The sequence below is a fragment of the Pelophylax lessonae genome (genome assembly GCF_965119305.1).
Source record: "Pelophylax lessonae genome assembly, chromosome: 9".
Lineage (NCBI taxonomy): Eukaryota > Metazoa > Chordata > Amphibia > Anura > Ranidae > Pelophylax > Pelophylax lessonae.
In genome coordinates, this window is record NC_138776.1 from 221,747,648 (window position 1) to 221,766,837 (window position 19,190).

Here is a 19,190-nt window from a genome sequence, read left to right on the forward strand (position 1 = left end):
AAAAATCAAAATTTTTTAACTTTTTAGGCCAATTTGTTTTATGCTACATATGTTTGCATTAAAAAAATCGCAAAAAACGTATTTTGATTGGTTTGCGCAAAAGTTATTGCTTTTAATAACTAAGGGAAAGATTTTTGTCATTTTTTTTTAACGAGTAATGGCGGCGATCTGCGATTTTTTTTTGTTGCGGGACTGCGACATTGCGGCAGACAGATCGGACCCTTGACTGACATTTTTTACACTTTTGGGGTTACCAGTGACATTACTACAGTAATCAGTGCTATATATATGCACTGTTACTGTAAAAATTACACTGGCAGTGAAGGGGTTAACTTTTTTGAGAGGGAGGGGTTAAGTGTGTCCCTAGGGGCGTGCTTCTAACTGTGATTGGATGTGGCTTGAGGTGTAAGAACAGAGATCAACGGTCCTAAATAGCAGAACCGTATGATCTCCATTCTTACACAGGGAAGAATGACAGGCGGCTTTGTTTACATTAGCCGCCTGCCTTTCTCCCGCTGTAACGGACAATCGGGAGTGCCCGGCGGACATCGAGTTCACAGGGCACACGCGCGGGGGGGCCCGTGAGCGAGCCTCTGGCGGCGCGCGCTCTCTCCCTAGAGCCTCACAGGCTAGCGACGTAGTCCTACGTCGCTTTGCCTGTGAGGGGCTGACCGCCGCAGTAAATAGTCGTGATGCGGTCGGCAAGTGGTTAAAAAACAGTGATAGGTGGCGAGGGGGGGGAGGTAGCAGCGCAATTATGCTGCCTTCTACACATTGTACAGAGACAGGCACACTGCATGCCATCCTAAAGTTGGTCTTAATTACATCCAAATTAATTATCTACGAACTAAAGGTAATTCTTTCTGAATTTGGTGCATTATAAGTTATTCTATTAAGAATGACCTGGATCTACTTAATGTGTCGGTAAAGCTTAAAGTGCCATAACACGAGAAAAGTGTCGTTAGGGATTTATTGAGTTCTTGGGATTAACTTTACTTACTTGCATCTGTAAGGCCCCTTTCACACACTCCGTCCGTCGGACGGAGTCCGTTTTTCTCAGCGGGGGATCGATCCGCCTATCCCCCGCTGAGCAGGAGGATGACAGCTGTTCTCCACACTGTGTGCGGAGACACAGCTGTCAGTTCCCCATACATCTCTGTGGGGAAAATCGGATGGGAACGGACCGTCGGGTCCGTTCTCATCCGATCCGATCCGCTGGACGGATGGAAAATAGGGTTTCCATCCGTCCAGATTTGACGGATCGGATGTCAGCAGACATGTCTCTGCTGACATCCTATGCCCCTTAGGGATGCATGCGGCGACCGTTCAGATCCGCCCAAAAAACGGACAAGCGGATCTAAACGGTCCGCCTGTGTGAAAGAGCCCTTAAGATGCTTATAATTAAGAAGCACCTGAACAAAAGACAAATGTGTGGTGCTGTTTTAGTGTACAAAAGTAGGCTTTAAAATGTACATTAGATATATGCAACACAAAAATGTTTGTGTGCATTAATATATAGTTAAAACAATTGTATGGATGTGTATAAGCTTCAAGGTATAAATAAATATACAAACATGTTTGAAACTGCTTTAATTTATGGTCAGCAAGCTTTTAGATTGAGAAAATATATATTTAATATCAGCTTGCTGCTAGTAAAGAAGCCGTGCAATTCAATTGTAGGGCTGTGATAGTTACAGAGCTTGACATGATGCTGAAACTATTGTGTTTGAAATTGGATTTGTGTATTATTGCTTTCTAAATTGCATGCCGCTTCAGCAGAATCTCCTCTTGCTGTTTGTTTATGGGACTCAGGATTAATAAGAAGATGCAGGCACATGCAAGCAACTGCTAATTAGCTGGAGCGAGAAAATGCTGGGAAGCCCTGGAGATGGAGGCCTGGATTGCTCACTTGGGGAGAAAGGGATGAGCAAGCAAGCACAGCCCTTGAGAGCTATGCTCTTCTTAATAGTAGGATTAATAGGGGCTTTCCTGGAAGAGGGCTGTGCAGAACAGTGATAATAGAGTTTGAGATAGGATTAAACAATGTAATTATCTTGGACAATTGTGCTGCTAGATTGTGACAAGGGAAAGCAATTGTATGTACTGTATGTGTGAAAGGATGGTCATTTTCAATTGTCATGAGATGTGCTATAATGAATGACCTGAATATTAATGTATTTTTAAACAGAAGGGAAACTGTAGATATTCCTTCAGGCCACAAAATATGACCCATATCTCACTATTCACCATATTTATTGTATAACATAAATGCTAGTCTCTTTTTCTTAGCGTGGACAGTTATGACTTAGTTTAGGCTTACAAATTACTGCATCTCATTTTCTCATACATTTTTCTAGGAGATGTTGTCCAATTATTTCAGGAATGGAGATACTGTCACTTTTTCTTCAGTCTCATTTATAATTTAGGAAAAAAAATTATATAAAAACCTCCACCTATTTAACTTGTGTTATTTGTTTTCTTGTCCTTATTTGCATAGAGTACAATTTTCTGTAGATTGGTGTTTGACTAGCTTACACATCACTCCTGTATTCAAAGATTTGTCTATGTGCTCCAGATATTTACCTATCTCTGCATCTCCACAGCCTCTAGCAGAAATATTTAACACTACAATATTTATTTGGATATGTCATAATAAATGCTATTGTTCCATGACTTAAAGCGGAGTTCCGGCCACCCAAAAAAAAAATGAAATTACCCCCGGGACAGTCAGGGCTAGTACATTCCACAATGGCTAGCCTCTGATCTGTCCCGGTTCGCACTTACCTTTTAGAAGAAATACTTACTTATTTTTTTCTCCAGCGCTGCCATCTCAGGTGTGGGCAGCTTGAAGCCAGCGCGTCCTCTTCTGCGTCCTCTTCCATCTTCTTCAGTCCCACGATGCACTGAGCTGGCCTCGCCGTTACTTCCGGGGCTGCAGCGTCATCCCTGCACAGCTTTTGGGCATGCCCAGAAGCTGTTTAGCAAGGTATGACGCGCCTATACCGGAACTGACGTCGGGGCCGGTGCAGGCGCATTGATTCCTGGGAGCGATGACGTTCAGCTCCCAGGAATCATTGCAAAGCGGAAGTGACGGCGCGGGCCGCGGCCGCCGAGGGAGGAAGTGGAAGAAAGGTGAGTATATTTTTCTGCAATTACAAGGTAAGTAAAAAAAAAAAAAATCGTAATTAAGTAAATTAAAACAAAAGTTGTTAAAAGTGTAACGGAAAGCAGCCACCACCTGAATATAAAAGTCTGTCTGCTGCCAGCACGCTGTAGCTCAGGACACTTGGTCCATTTTGCAGAGGTCTAACACTCAATAAACCTGTTGATTGGACAGCTGTAGCTCTGACTGAGCTGGAGGAATGTCCAAACTCTGCAGAGAGACCATGGCTTTCCCACAGAGAGAAATGGTCCCCTTCTACAGCATGCTGACAGGGTGCAGGCTTTCCTACTCAGACTGTGGCTGCTTGATAAGGAGCATGAATCGTAAGAATTTGCATACTATTTTTTTTTGATGTGCCTGAAATGTATTTATCTAATTTTACCTGAACATTTATTTGTCATTAAAATTGTTGGAACACTTCTCCTTTTCATTTTAAGAGGAAGCGGTATGGTTAGAAGACTTTCCTGGTGTATCATACAATGGGTTGTGGCTCCACCCCCGCAGCCTGATATGACTGGTTAACTGTAAATAAAAGACAGACTCGGCTGACAGAATTCTCCTTTTTGTCCAAATCTGATCAGGACTGGAGTCACAAGGTATCCCTTACTGCCTGACCCCCCCCCAATCAGGTTTAGCCTCTCCTGAGTGGAAAATATAGAAACTAGAACAACATGGACTTTATAGGCACTGATAATAAAATCATACATTTTTAATAATTGGATATACAAAAATTACAATTTATACAAAAACTCATGTCATCATAGTGTTTTAATCAAAACAGGATAACAAAATACCCTTAACCAAACTGCATATGTCTAACCTTGCCGGGCATGAGGTTCAAGATCCCCCAAAGGGAAACACTGTGGATATGGTTGCGCAGATGATTGGAACAGGGTCCAAGCTCAACATGTTTCGCTGCATAGCATTTCTTCAGGAGCTCTTCAGACCATTCTACATAGAAAAAAAAAAAAATATGGGTGAATCGAATTCATAGTACAACCTGTCAACATAGAGAGTAGTGATAAATTATCCATATAGTAAAACTCGCTGTGTCAAGAACTGTGGCAGAAGCCGTCATGCAAAATGGGTATAGGGTGGATGTGGGGACACACAATATTGAGCACCAATACGAAAAAATAAAAAAAAAATACTAAAACATCCCCAAAGGTGTGGAAAAAAATTGATTTTCAATTCATACTTACCTGTAAAATCCATTTCTTGAAGTACCTCACGGAACACGGAGCCATTAATCATAACATATGGGTTATATAGCCACCTATAGGTGAAGGACACTGGCAACCAATTAGAATTGATGACCCCCTATATAACCCCTCTCACACAGGAAGTACCTCAGTTTTGTAGCAAGCAATAAAAGACCCCATAGAAGAGGGGAGGGACCTCTGTGTCCCCTGTGGTACTTTAAGAAATGGATTTTACAGGTAAGTATGAATTAAAAATTAATTTTTCTTTTCGTACATCACGTGACACAGAGCCATAAATCATAACATATGGGATGTCCCAAAGCAATGCATCTGAGGGGAGGGGGAAACCAAAAAAAATACCGCCATCTGACCTCAAAAGAAGGATTACACCGAGGGGCATGGCTAGCGTGCGCGGTGGATGGAAGCCTGAGACCGGAGCTCCGGAGCCCTGTGAGAGACACCAGCGACTCCTAAGCAGCAGAGGCACCGTTCGGTTCCTAACACCGCACCTAAATCACCCGCTATACCTGCGGCATTACCCAACTATGTCTTGGAAACGGCAGGGAGAGGTGAAACCAAAAAAACTCACTGCTTACTTCCTCAGACCTAGCATTGAAGGAAGTCAAGATGCCGCCGACTGCCTGGCCCCCTCCTCCACTACACGCGGCAATCATTATTCGGATCTCCCTGAAGAATCAACCTGGCCCAATGGAAGTACTGGGAGATCCACTCCCAGAAGCTCTTCTCCTCATCACAGCCCTCCCTGCTCCAGCCCTGCTAAAGCCATGATGCGTCTGGATGCAGCAGACATGATCTCTGGGGTAAGTGCTGACATGCTGACTGCCCCAACTGCTGCAGAACTACAGTCTCCCATAGCCAATTACCCCACCTCCAATCAACCCGTCCTTGATACCCAACTCAAAGACATGCTTCTCTCCCTACACAGCTCCATACATGCAGAATTTATTAACATCACATATAAGTTCTCCAAAGACCTATCTATTCTGGGAGACAGGGTGCACCAAGTAGAAAATGTTGTGACTGACATAGCAACTACTGTGAATGACCTAATTGATGCGAACGAAGATAATGCAGATGAACATCGCTCCATGCGTGCTAAAATCGCTGACCTCGAGGATCGCTCAAGGAGAAACAATTTGAAACTTAGAGGGGTCCCTGAAACTGTGACTACCCCAAATCTTATGCAATAAACCAAAGACCTCTTCCACTCACTTTTGCCTGATTTGACCCCCTTGGAACTGACAATTGACAGAATCCACCGCATACCTAAGCCCTCCTTCCTGCCTAATGAAATCCCCAGAGATGTGCTCACGAGAATACATTTTTTTACTACCAAAGAACAAGTGTTACGAGCCTCTCGTTCCTTGGGAAAACTTCTGGAGCCCTACGCCACTATTCAAATATACTCTGACCTCTGAAAATACACCCTTGATCTTCACAGGCAGCTCAACACGATAACTAAAACCCTCCGCAATAACAACATCCAATATAAGTGGAAGCACCCCACTAAACTGCAACTGGAATACAATGAAGCTTCAGTCCAAATTACGATGCTAGAACAAGGCCTTTCTCTTCTCGGGCAATGGGTCTTACCTGACAAAATAACTCCCCCCTGGCTTAAAGCACAACCGGGTTGACGCTCTGACCACCGCTGATTTTGAATTATATGCGGTGCCCAATCCTGCATAGTCAACTTTCTCTCTCAGGAAACTCTGGTAACGTGCCTAGTAGGGATGATCGAACTTTTGAAAAGTTTGGTTCGACCAGAACACCCAAACTTCCCGAAAGTTCGGCTCAGATTTCAGAACTCCATTGAAATCAATGGGACCCGAACTTCGGTAATCAAAAAACACAATTTTGAAGCCCTAAAGCCCTAAACCCAATAAATGCCCCTAAAAAGTGCCTAGGGTTCTGGGTCATGCCCCAGGGACTATTAATCACACAAAAAAAAAGTTCTTAAAAATTGTCATTTTTGATAGAGAGCCAATTATTGAAAAAATTATTGAAAAAAAAATGAGATTTATTTGGATTTAGTGTTTGGGGGGTCTAAAAAGTGTACCTGTGAAGTTTCAGCTCTGTAGCATGTCCAGAACCAGAAAAAAAAAAAGATTGTTTGTATTAGAATTGCAGTAGAGCAGGATAGTGGCTCCGCTATTTTCACACCCGGCCGTTTTTGTTGCAGGCGTTTATTGGGCTTTTTTGTGGACGTCTTTGGAGGCAGGCATGACATCTGAACTTCTGTGTAGGGGTATATATATATACACACACACATATATGTATTTATACACATACACACATATAGGTTTGATAGGAACGAAGTCCTATGCCTGCTCATTATTTCATTAGCGCAGAAATAGGGTTCTGCTACTTTCACACGTATGTGTATATATACATACATGTGTGTGTGTATATATACCCCTACACAGAAGTTCAGATGTCATGCCTGCCTCCAAACACGTCCACAAAAAAGCCCAATAAACGCCTGCTACAAAAACGCCCAGGTGTGAAAGTAGCGAAGCCACTATCCTGCTCTATTGCAATTCTAATAGAAACTGTCTTTTTTCTATGGCTTTCTATGGCGGTCACCCTGACATGGAAGGGTTTGGTCACCCTGCCATAGCAGTCAGAGTCAGTTAACCCTACACTACACTACAGTCCCCCTGACACTTAACACTTTCCCTACAGAAACTAGATTATTAAATCTAACTATAGTGGAAAATAGTACCCTAACTACACTAGATATCCCTTTCCTCACACTAATAATTGCTAAATGACACTTTGAAGCAGGAGTAACAGAACTGCTTCTACTCTCTTCCACAGCCCCTGTTTTACAATGTTAGAGATTTGGCGGGGCTATCTTATATACTGGGGGGCGTATTCACTACTGATTGGCCTCTGGACCCCTAGTCACTCCAATCACATTCCAAGCATCCTCCTGCCCCCTCAATTGGCTTTTACTGATGGTTCTGGTCCAATCACTGGCTTTTAAAGCCCAGTTCCTGTCCCATTGCATTTTGGTCGGTTCTGTTTGCCGAATTCCGAACTTTTTCAGCAAAAAGTTTGGAATATGGCCGAATTTCGAACAGTCAATGTTCGGGTCGAACCGATGGTCCACCCGAACTGTTCGATCATCCGTAGTGCCTAGTTCATTGAACGGTTTCCCCCACTCTGGTTACAGCAGCCACTATGTCTGAGAATAGGCTGCACTCTATTGTTTGTATTGTATGCCTCTTGTGTCCTTACCCTTCTCTTTTCACCTCCCCTGCATGCTCCTCTGGGACCCTCGCAACCAGATGGATATACCACCTTCTCTACCAATGGATCTACCCGTTGAGTGAAGTCACCACCCCAACAACACACATGGACATCCTACTTCAGTGTAACTGTGAGTAATATCTTCAGCACTTCACACCTCACCTCCAATGACACTTAAACTGCTCTCATTAAATGTAAAGGGACTAAATCACCCTGCAAAAAGAGCGTCCATGTGGAAAACAGCCACACAATCACAGTGCAATATTCTTTACATTCAGGAAACCCATTTCTTAGATACCGCTACCCCTAAATTTCAACATGCTGCATTCCCTCATATTTATCTGGCTTCTAATTAACACAAAAAAAAAAAAACAGAGAGGTTCTAGTTGCCATCAACAAAACAAATGACTTTGTCCTCCATGACAGACTTGTTGACCCCAATGGATGATATTTGATCCTGGTATGCTCCATAGCTAACACCAAATACACTCTGGTGTGCATGTATGCCCCAAACTCAAAACATATCTCCTTACTTAATAAATTGATGAAGCGGATATGCAGAATACAACAGGGCTCCTTGATCATTGGCGGAGACTTTAATATAGCACCCAATCAGGAACTAGACTCTACTAACTCGGCCCTCAGACATCCCTCACTAGAGATGGACGAACATCGGCCGGGGCGGTTCGCGAACGTCAGCCGCAAATTTTCTCAAAAGTCCGCGAACCGCAAGTTCGCGGTGGGCCCCATTGACTTTAATGGGAGGCGAACTTTAAAAATCTTTAGGTCATATTTGCAGCCACAAAAGACGTACTAGCTGTGCACAAATAGTCCCAGCACATGGCCAATGTCATAAAAGAAGTATTGCTTTTGAAAAAGTTGCGCTAAATTTTTTTTTTTACAGCAAAAATTATATATATTTTTTTCATAAATCAGCCAGAACTGACAGCAGCCGGTAAATACATGTCTAATACATATAGGGTCCATTCACACATCTGTAAAATGGGTCCGCATCCAGTCCACAATTTGGCGGAACCTTTACAGACCCATTGTTTTTCATTTCCAGTCTGAAAAATTAGGCATTCACAGGATAAAGAAGTAAGTGTCGGCCATTGCAGGACCCAAAAATTAGCCCACATGGGTTTACCTGACAGCTAAGAACGTAGTATTCTGTGGCTGAAGGTTCATTAGGCATTCACAGGATACAGAAGTAAGTGTGGGCCAGTATTGGCCCCAAAAATGAGCCCACATGGGTTTACCTGACAGCTAAGAACGTAGTATTGTGTGACTGAAGGTACATTAGGCATTCACAGAATACAGAAGTAAGTGTCCGCCTGTATAGGCCCCAAAAAAGAGCTCACATGGGTTTAACTGACAGCAAAGAACGTAGTGTATTTGATGGCTAGAGGTACATTAGGCATTCACAGTATACAGAAGTAAGTGTCGGCCTGTATAGGCCCCAAAAATTAGCCCACATGGGTTTAACTGACAGCTAAGAACGTATGGTATTTGATGGCTAGATGTACATTAGGCATTCACAGGATACAGAAGTAAGTGTCAGCCTGTATAGGCCCCAAAAATTAGCTCACATGGGTTTAACTGACAGCAAAGAACGTAGTGTATTTGATGGCTAGAGGTACATTAGGCATTTACAGTATACAGAAGTAAGTGTCGGCCTGTATAGGCCTAAACAATTAGCCCACATGGGTTTAATTGACAGCAAAGAACGTAGTGTATTTGATGGCTGAAGGTACATTATGCATTCACAGGATACAGAAGTGTCGGACTGTATAGGCCCCAAAAATTAGCCCACATGGGTTTAACTGACAGCAAAGAACATAGTGTATTTAATGGCTGTAGGTACATTAGGCATTGACATAAAAAATAATTGTCGGCCCTGAAAGGCCCCAAAAATCTGCCATTCAATGGACATGAAATGCCTTTTATGCCGCTGTATGTAGCGAAGCTAAGGACCAGGAATTTCTGTGGGTGGATGGAGGTCTGGCGGATATTTGTGGCCTGGCATGAGGAATTTCAATGAAACATGGTCTCCTGGTCACATGTGTTGAATTCCTCAGATATCCATGCCTCATTCATTTTTATAAATGTGAAGTAGTCTACACTGTCTTGAGCTAGGCGAGTGTGCTTTTCCGTCACGATCCCCCCTGCTGCGCTGAATGTCCTTTCGGACAAGACACTGGACGGGGGGCAAGCCAACATTTCCATTGCAAATTGTGCAAGTTCTGGCCAGAGGTCAAGCCTGCCCACCCAGTAGTCCAGGGGTTCCTCACTCCTCAGAGCGTCCACATCGGCCGTTAATTCGATGTAGTCGGACACCTGTCGGTCTAGGCGTTCCTTGTTGCTGGATCCGGAGTACAGCTGTCGATGGTTCGGCTGAAAGAAGGATCTCATATCTGAAGTGACCAAGACATCTTCAAACCGCCCTCTTCTTGCAGACGCTGTTGGTTTGCTTCCCGCAACTGTCTCTCTGTGACTGAAAATTCCTCTGCCAGCTCCTTTTATGCACGTGGACTGTTGAGTGCACATAGAATTATTGATATATATTTATTTTTGATCACTGCATCAGATTGATATATGCACTTTAAATGATTTATCAGGATTACACACAAATTTGTTATACACCTTTTAGATATTTATTGATATTTGATTATTTTATATTATTTATTGATTCATCATAGCACTTTATATATATATATATATATTTATTTGGTCACACATGCACCATTTGTGAATTAGCAAACTATTACTGCGATTCAGTTGGCTGTTGCGATTATCAAGGTCATTATATCTTTATGTGTCGTTTTTAGAAAAGGAGGCTTTTTATTCTACTGGGAATCAATATTTTAGAATTTTTAATTAGTGTCAAGGAATCGGATTTGGATGTTTTTAAAGATTCGCATTATATATGTCGTCTTATACCTCCTTTGTTTATAGATTGACCTGATGAAAGTTGTCTACAAGTAGGATTTACTTCCCACCTTCATACACCTCAGACAGATATAGGGATTTTTTAAGGATTTTAAAGGAATCGGATTAGTTTGCAAGAGTTGGATCATATATGTTTCGTATACCTGCTGACTTCTGATTTAATTATCTGGTCTGTCTATATATTATAAGTAGTGAGACCCCCTTTTTTTCTTCAGCATTTTCCTATATCTTAAGACGTCTCGCTGCGATTCTGACATTGATAGACTTGGTCAGAGTCTTTTCTGAGATCTCTTCGGTCGTGCGCCGACTCATTGTGTCTTCCTTATTGTATTGGTATTTAGTGATTAATACTAGAGTTGGCTGCATATAGAATCAGATTGAATCCGAATCTCAGAGTCATTATTTATTTATTTATTCATTTATAACAAGCTGCGGCATATTAGAGGAATCCTCCCACTCGGATACATACGTGACAGTGCATTTATCACCCCACTAATTTTTCCTCCTATATCTACTTGATAGTGGACACTGATAGAGTACAGGTGTGTGTGGGGGATGGGGTGCTCAACCTCAGAAGTATGGTCAGACCGAATACATAATAAACAAGCAAAAAATTGGGGGAGCAAACCCTGAACATGTATATCTAAAGCCGGTGCAGCTATGGACCAAGCAACATGTATATTAAAAAAGAATAGCGCACACATGCAAAGGAAATGACTATCAAATATGGAGACAATCCATAAATAAAAATGGGGATTTAGTCCCACCATATGGCCATATCGTGCTCAAGCCCACCACTACGTCAAAGTACCCCATTATCAGTGGGTCCTACACTATCCATAAAAAAAGGGGTGAATCCAGCCTCTCTAACCCTTGGAGACAACACTCCTTGCTGGGATAGATGTGCTAATGCACTACAAGGGACTCCTATATCTACTTGATAGTGGACACTGATAGAGTACAGGTGTGTGTGGGGGATGGGGTGCTCAACCTCAGAAGTCTGGTCAGACTGAATACATAATAAACAAGCAAAAAATTGGGGGAGCAAACCCTGAACATGTATATCTAAAGCCGGTGCAGCTATGGACCAAACAACATGTATATTAAAAAAGAATAGCGCACACATATACACAAATAAGATGCCTGAGGGGCAGGTTGTGTCATCGCTGAATGTCAGCAAGGCGAGCCATGGCTGTGTAAGATATTCGGAAATGGCCCGAGATTTTCCTGGCCTGCCGCAAGACGTCCTGGACCCCATGGTATTTGCCAACAAATCACAGCACCACCAAGTTCAGTACGTTTGCCATGCATGGCATGTGTGTTATTTTGCCCTGTTTCAGCGCGCACAGCAGATTGGCACCGTTGTCGCACACCACGTTACCAACTGTCAAATTCAGCAGTGTCATCCACTGATCTGCCTGTGAACGCAAAGCTGAAAGGAGTGCAGGACCAGTGTGGCTCTTGGCTTCCAGGCACAACAGACGCAGCACAGCATGGCAACGTCTCACCTGGCATGTGGAATAGGTTCTGGGGATCTTGGGCGGCGCAGTGGAAGAGACGGTAGCAGCGGAAGAGGAGGAGTCAGCCGAGGAGGAGAGGGAGGATGAAGGAGGAGGAGAAGAAGAAGAGGTAGGCCTGCTTGCAATCCGTGGCGATACAACTAAATCTACACGGGTGCCACGTGTTACATGCTTGACGACCGTCAGAAGGTTCACCCAGTGGGCAGTAAAAGTGATATACCTTCCCTGCCCGTGTTTGCTAGACCATGTGTCTGTGGTCAGATGTAGAGATGGCCTTGCGATTCGCCCGGCGGTCAGTTCGCGGCGAACTTTGCTTGTTCGCTACCCGCCGAATTTTCGGACACATGGCGTCACTGTTGTCAGCAACGGACACATTAAAAAAAGCCCACACTGCTGAGCCATGTGCCGGCGTCTTGGGAGCGCCAGATGTGACTGTACATTGTTGATGGCTCGCTCCTGATACATTTGCGGTCTGCTTTGTACCTCTTGTGCGAGTTCTGCCTGCCTCTCCTCCCTATCTGCCGGTCTGTCTCTCCCTCTGAACTCCCTTCCTCTTCCTCTCTTGTGGCCACCCACGTGATGTCCATAGACTCGTCATCATCCACGTCACCTTCCCCACCACTAACATTCGAGATCTCAGAGTAGGCAGCAACATCGGGGACCAACCTCCTTGGGCTGATCTGGGTACTGTCGTCAGACTGCTGAGTGGCGGCTGTTGCTACCTCCTCTTCCTGATCTGATTCCAACAATGGCTGCGCATCGCAAACATCTTGTGATGGATCAGAAAATAATTCCAGTGACTCAAGCGGAGGGTATGTGGTGGTGTCTTTGCGGGAGCACACAGCAGAGAGTGAAGAGGGTGCCGATAGAGAGGATGAGGAGGGTGCAGAAGAGGAAGGCTGAGTGAGCCACTCAACCAAGTCTGGTGCTTCCTTTGACGTAATTGCACGCGACTTTTGCAACTTCACAGTTTGGCCCTACCCCTACCACCCCTGCGTATCTGTCTGCCTCTTCCTCTGCCTGTCATGTTTTTTAATTACCCTGTGACAAAAGTCTCTAGAGAATCGCAGTATATCTGGAAAAAGGTAGATAAGACCCCGCTTCAATCTGTGGTATTGGGGGGCCACAGGTTTATTACAACAGTTCTACAAATAATTGGCCAGTAACTGTTGTCACTGTGTGTAGCACAGTCAACACAGCAAGAGAGGCCAAATTTTTGCAGGACTAAAATACACTCTTAGAAAAGTATACTGTTAAATAACACCCCACTTCAATATGTGGTATTGGGGGCCACTGGTCTATCACACCAGTTGTTGGAAAAATTGGCCAGTGGGTTTGGCACTGTGTGTACCAGACTTAACTTAGCAAAAGAGGCCATATTGTTGCAGGACACAAATACACTTGTAAAAGTATACTCAGATAACACCCAACTTCAATATGTGGTATTGGGGGGCCACTGGTCTATCACACCAGTTGTTGAAAAAATTGGCCAGTGAGTTTGGCACAGTGTGTACCAGATTTAACTTATCAAAAGAGGCCATATTGTTGCAGGACACAAATACACTTGTAAAAGTATACTCAGATAACACCCCACTTCAATATGTGGTATTGGGGGGCCACAGGTTTATTACACCAGTTCTACAAATAATTGGCCAGTAACTGTTGTCACTGTGTGTAGCACAGTCAACACAGCAAGAGAGGCCAAATGTTTTCAGGACTAAAATACACTCTTAGGGGGCTTGACCGGAAGCGGACCAAGGCGGACGTCTTTGTGAGGAGCTCCGCCGCCTCACGTACAATCTTTCGCAATCCTCCCTCCCTGCTCAGCCCAACGGCTCATCCGCACCCCATCACGACTCCCCGGACCCTGGGGGACCTGCCGGACCAAAAATTTTTCAAATCGGCCAAGGATTTCCACTCGCGGCCTAACTAGGCCTGAAGCCGGGGACTTTCCTACGGACCGGACTCTGAGGCCTGCGCGGCCGCCGCGCCCCGCCATCCGGTGCTTTAGAGGGGAGGTAGGCACTATTGAAGTACCCACTCACCATCCTGCCCTGCGGACCTACCCCCCTCTGCCCTAATCTGCCCCACAGCGCCTCTGGGACCATCTCCACAGCCAGTCAGTCAGCACCCGGCCGCCATCTTCCCGGCCCCCTCACGCTTGCTGGACACCCCTGGGTCTCCATCCCCCGGCCAGGACTCCGGACCCCAGGCCTCACCTTCACCCTGGGAAGGTCCGAATGACCGTTGGCCCCTCTGAGCAGGACATGTCCGCCTAGTGCTCCGCATCTCTGGGGGCATTACAGCCTCTCCACAACGAGTCACCGCTGCTAACCTAACCTCATACAGACCCACCGGCTGCCAGGGACCTCTGGGGTCAACCCACGATGGTCTACGGTGGACCGAAGAACAAATTTAAAAATAAATCCATCAGGGACGCTCTCCTCAAAACCGCTCCTAAGATGGCGGCGACACCATCTGCCCGCCCGCCTCACGCAACTCCTCACACCAAGCCTGTGGCGCTGCACCCAGACGGTGAGACAGACTATGATTTTGGCCTCACACCCCTAACTTTTAGGGGAGACACGCTGCAGCCAGACCTGCTCCAGCAATTTGAGCGGATGCTCACTAGAGCCCTCAAAAACACCTCAGATGCCATTACTGACAAGCTCACCAGGGAAATCAGGGAGGTGGGCCACCGCACTACTCTCTTAGAGCAACGCACTGAGGAACTAGAACTCACAGCAGGCAATCATTCTGAGGACTTGGAAGCCCTTCGAGAGGAAAAGAGAGTTTACTTCCTTCCAGAGCATCCTCTTTTCTCTTTTTTCCTTCCCTCCCCTTCCATTCTTGAGTTTTTTCTCACCCCCATTTCCCTTCCTCCCCCCTTTCCCGCCCTCTTACTCCTGCTCCTCCTGTCTTCCGTCCCCACCCGGAGAGAGTCCCCCGCCCGCCGTTCCTGCCTCCTACCCCCGCCACGCTACATTTGCGCTCCATTATGTCCACCTTAAACGTTCTTACTCTAAATGTACAAGGCCTAAATTCCCCCTCCAAACGTGTGAAGGCATTCCAATCGTTCTCTTCGCTATCGGTTCATGTGGCTTGCCTTCAGGAAACGCACTTTCCCCCTCATTCGACTCCCAAACACTTTGGTCACCAATACCCACAGGTCTACACTGCCTCTGCTCCCACAAAGCAACGGGGTGTGCTGATAGCATTTCACAGAACTACCCCATTTACTCTACAGAAGGAAATAAAAGACCCTGAGGGTCGCTACCTCCTACTGCTAGGACGGTTCCTTGACTCGGATGTCACTATAGTTTCATACTATGCTCCTAATAAGAAACCCCAGGCCTTCCTTTCCCACCTATTGTCTGTCACGGATACCCACAAACGGGGTACCCTCTTGCTTTGTGGTGACTCCAATCAAGTACTCTATCCTCTGCAGGACAAATCTCCCGCTCCACTATCCGCTCAGCGCCTCTCTTTCCAACAACTCCTAACTCAACATTCATTAGTGGATACGTGGCGTGAACACAACCCACGCCGACGACAGTACACGCACTATTCCCATCCACATAAGCTGTTTTCGCGAATTGACCACATCTTGATCCACATGGGCACATCTCCTCTCCTTTCCACCTCCACTATCATCCCCTGCGCCTGGTCTGATCATGATGCGGTCATCTCCTCCTTCTCTTCCTTGGTACCTAAACCCAACCTTCGCTCTTGGCAGATCAATGACGGTATGCTGGCTAACCCGATGTAATGTTCCGGTACCTTTGGTACCCTAAATTACTCTATTTACAAGTGTATGCGCCCCACCATTCTCTTTTGGAAAGGTGCGCATACACCTTTAAGACTGAAGCTGTCATCACTCAGCGCCGGACTAGATGGCTATTTAAATCGCCGGTTCTCACTCACATGTGTTCGTTCAAACACCCTTACCTGGATGCTAACTTGGCTTGAAGCTTTCGTGCTTGCAAGCATACCTCGCTGACGGAACCTCGCTGCGCTGATCCCTGCATCCCGCTTCCGGATCATCCGCTCCTCCTGAACCAACCTTCGGCTGTATTGCTATTAGTGCTAAGTACCCCGCAGGGGAACCCTCTATAAACTTATACTAAGCTTACACTATCTAGCTCTGCATAGTAAAGACTATTTATCACATCTGCATATCTAGATTGCTAGCTCTTAAGACTACTGCTACTTATTCCTGCACTGGGTTGATCTCTCTTGTATGTCCACCTGCTACTCTGTCATCTGCTACCATACATGATTGCTAAACCTACCTGCATCCATCTGCTACTGTCTTACCTTCAAGTGTCTGTCACCTACCACCTCCACTCAACCTGTCTCTTAAATCTTCATCACTGTGTTACTACATACATAAAGTCACTCTAGGAACCAGCTTGTTGAGTGTGTGTATTTACTAGCTGAATTAAGACCTTCCACACATGATGAGTCATTGAGGTTGGGAATGGTATCTCAGCATCTCTCTTACATGACTACTGAAGTGGAATATTTCTGCAGCTGAAAATCCACACCATACATGAAACGCAGGAGCGTTACAGATTGAACGAACCTACAAATGGATTCAGCAGAAATAACCACTCAGGTGACACAATTAAAACAGCAAGTAACTGCGTTAATACACGCACTTGCTGAATTAAAAGAAGACAATCAGGCTCTGTCGCAGCAGGTAATTAGACTGACACAACTTACCTCTGCTCAGTCCCCTGAACCCAAGATAAATCCCCCTTTGGTATTTACAGGCGATCGCAAAAAATTTCGCGAATTTAAAAACGCATGTGAGTTACTTTTTTTGCTAAAACCTCGTACCTACCTTACTGATCACATTAAGGTTTGTACTATTATTTCTTACCTAACAGGTGATCCTCGAGCCTGGGCAGACTCTCTTTTTGAGAAAAACGACCAGCTTCTCAACTCCTATGCCTTGTTCCTAGCAGAACTCACTAGCCTATATGATGACCCCAATAGGCAGAGTACTGCTGATCTTCAATTAAGATCCTTGAAACAAGGAAGGAGGCCTGTAGAAGACTTTGTCGCGGAATTCAAGAGATGGACCCTTGATTCAGAATGGAATGATGCATCTCTGAAAACCCAATTTAGGCTTGGCCTATCAGAAGCCGTTAAGGACGAGCTCGCCCGAGCGGATCTACCAAAAACCCTGGATGCATTAATACAACTCAGTATTACCATAGATAGAAGACTACGAGAAAGAAAGGCTGAGAAAATGGGAATGCCATTATCCGTTTCCTCTCGGATTCCGGCCATTAACCCCGTTCCTATGGAGGTAGGAACCATACGCCCACCGCTATCAACTATGGAAAAAGCCAAAAGACGATATGAAAATCTCTGCTTGTACTGTGCATCCCCGGATCACAAGATAAATGTCTGTCCCCTAGTCAACAAAAAGAAGGGTGAGTGTTCACATGTCCTCCTAGGGGGATTGACAACTTCATTCACTAACCCTTACATTTTTGTTTGTTTGACATTACAGTGGGACCAGAACAGGATTACTACTAAGGCCATGATTGACACAGGATCTTGTGGAAATTATATTGATATATGTTTTGCTGCTTCAAATAAAATTCCTATTATTTCTAAACTTAAACCTGTCTCAGTAAGTCTTATTACCGGTGTTCCGTTATCCTCTGGTCAGATCACCGATCAGACACAAGCACTTCTAGTCACTATTAACGAGTCTCATAGGGAGACTACTACCTTCGATTTAATACCTTCACCCCACTTTCCCATTGTGTTGGGACTTCCCTGGTTACACACACACCAACCAACCATAGATTGGAAGGAACGGTCCTTGGCCTTCCTCTCTTGCTATTGCGAGGATACGTGTAACCTCCCGTCTTCCGGGAAGATTCTGTCTATGGTGACAGATGAGATTGCACCACTATGTTATCAGGATCTTTCTGAGGTTTTTCTTGAGAAAAATGCTCAAGCATTACCTCCTCATCGAGACTATGATTGTAGCATTGATCTACTCCCAAATAGCAAATTGCCGTTCGGTCATGTTTATCCTCTTTCACAGGATGAACTTTCCCATCTCAAAACCTATTTGGATGAGAATTTGGAAAAAGGTTTTATTAGACCTTCCACTTCTTCCACAGCAGCAGGACTCTTTTTTGTTCGCAATAAGGACTCAAGTCTCAGACCTATCATCGACTACAGGAAATTGAATGCTATCACAATAAAAGATCGCTATCCTCTACCGCTTATCCCTGAGTTCATTGAGCAGGTGCGTGGAGCTACCTATTTTTCAAAATTGGACCTGAAAGGAGCATACAATCTCATTCGAATCCGTGATGGACACGAGTGGAAGACTGCATTCAGAACCAGATACGGATTGTTCGAATATCTTGTGATGCCATTCGGGCTATGCAACGCCCCTGCAGTTTTCCAACGATTTATAAACGATATTTTTAAAGACTTACTAGATGTCTGTGTTGTGGTATATCTGGACGATATACTTATATATTCACGATCCCTGTCTGAACACATAAGACATGTAAGACTTGTACTATCGAGATTGCTTGCACATAACCTTTATGTGAAACTGAAGAAATGCTTGTTTCATAAAGACGAGGTACTCTTTCTAGTCTACATCATATCCAAAACAGGAATAGAGATGGACATGAGTAAAATATCCTGCATTCAGGATTGGCCTACACCAACCACACGCAAGGCGCTACAGCGATTCCTGGGATTTTCAAATTTCTACAGGAAGTTCATTAAAAACTTTTCTGCTATTGTGAGACCCCTCACACAGCTCACTAGCATAAAAAAACCATTCAAATGGTCAGAAGAAGCCAATAAAGCTTTTCACTTGTTAAAGACAAGGTTTACTTCCGCTCCCATATTACGCCATCCAGACCCATCCCTCCAATACATTCTGGAGGTAGATGCGTCAAACATGGCAGTAGGAGCAATACTCTCCCAACGACCAACCCACACTTCACCACTTCATCCAGTCGCCTTTTTTTCTAAATCCCTAAGCAGTCCCGAGATAAATTACCCCGTGGGTGAAAAGGAACTGCTTGC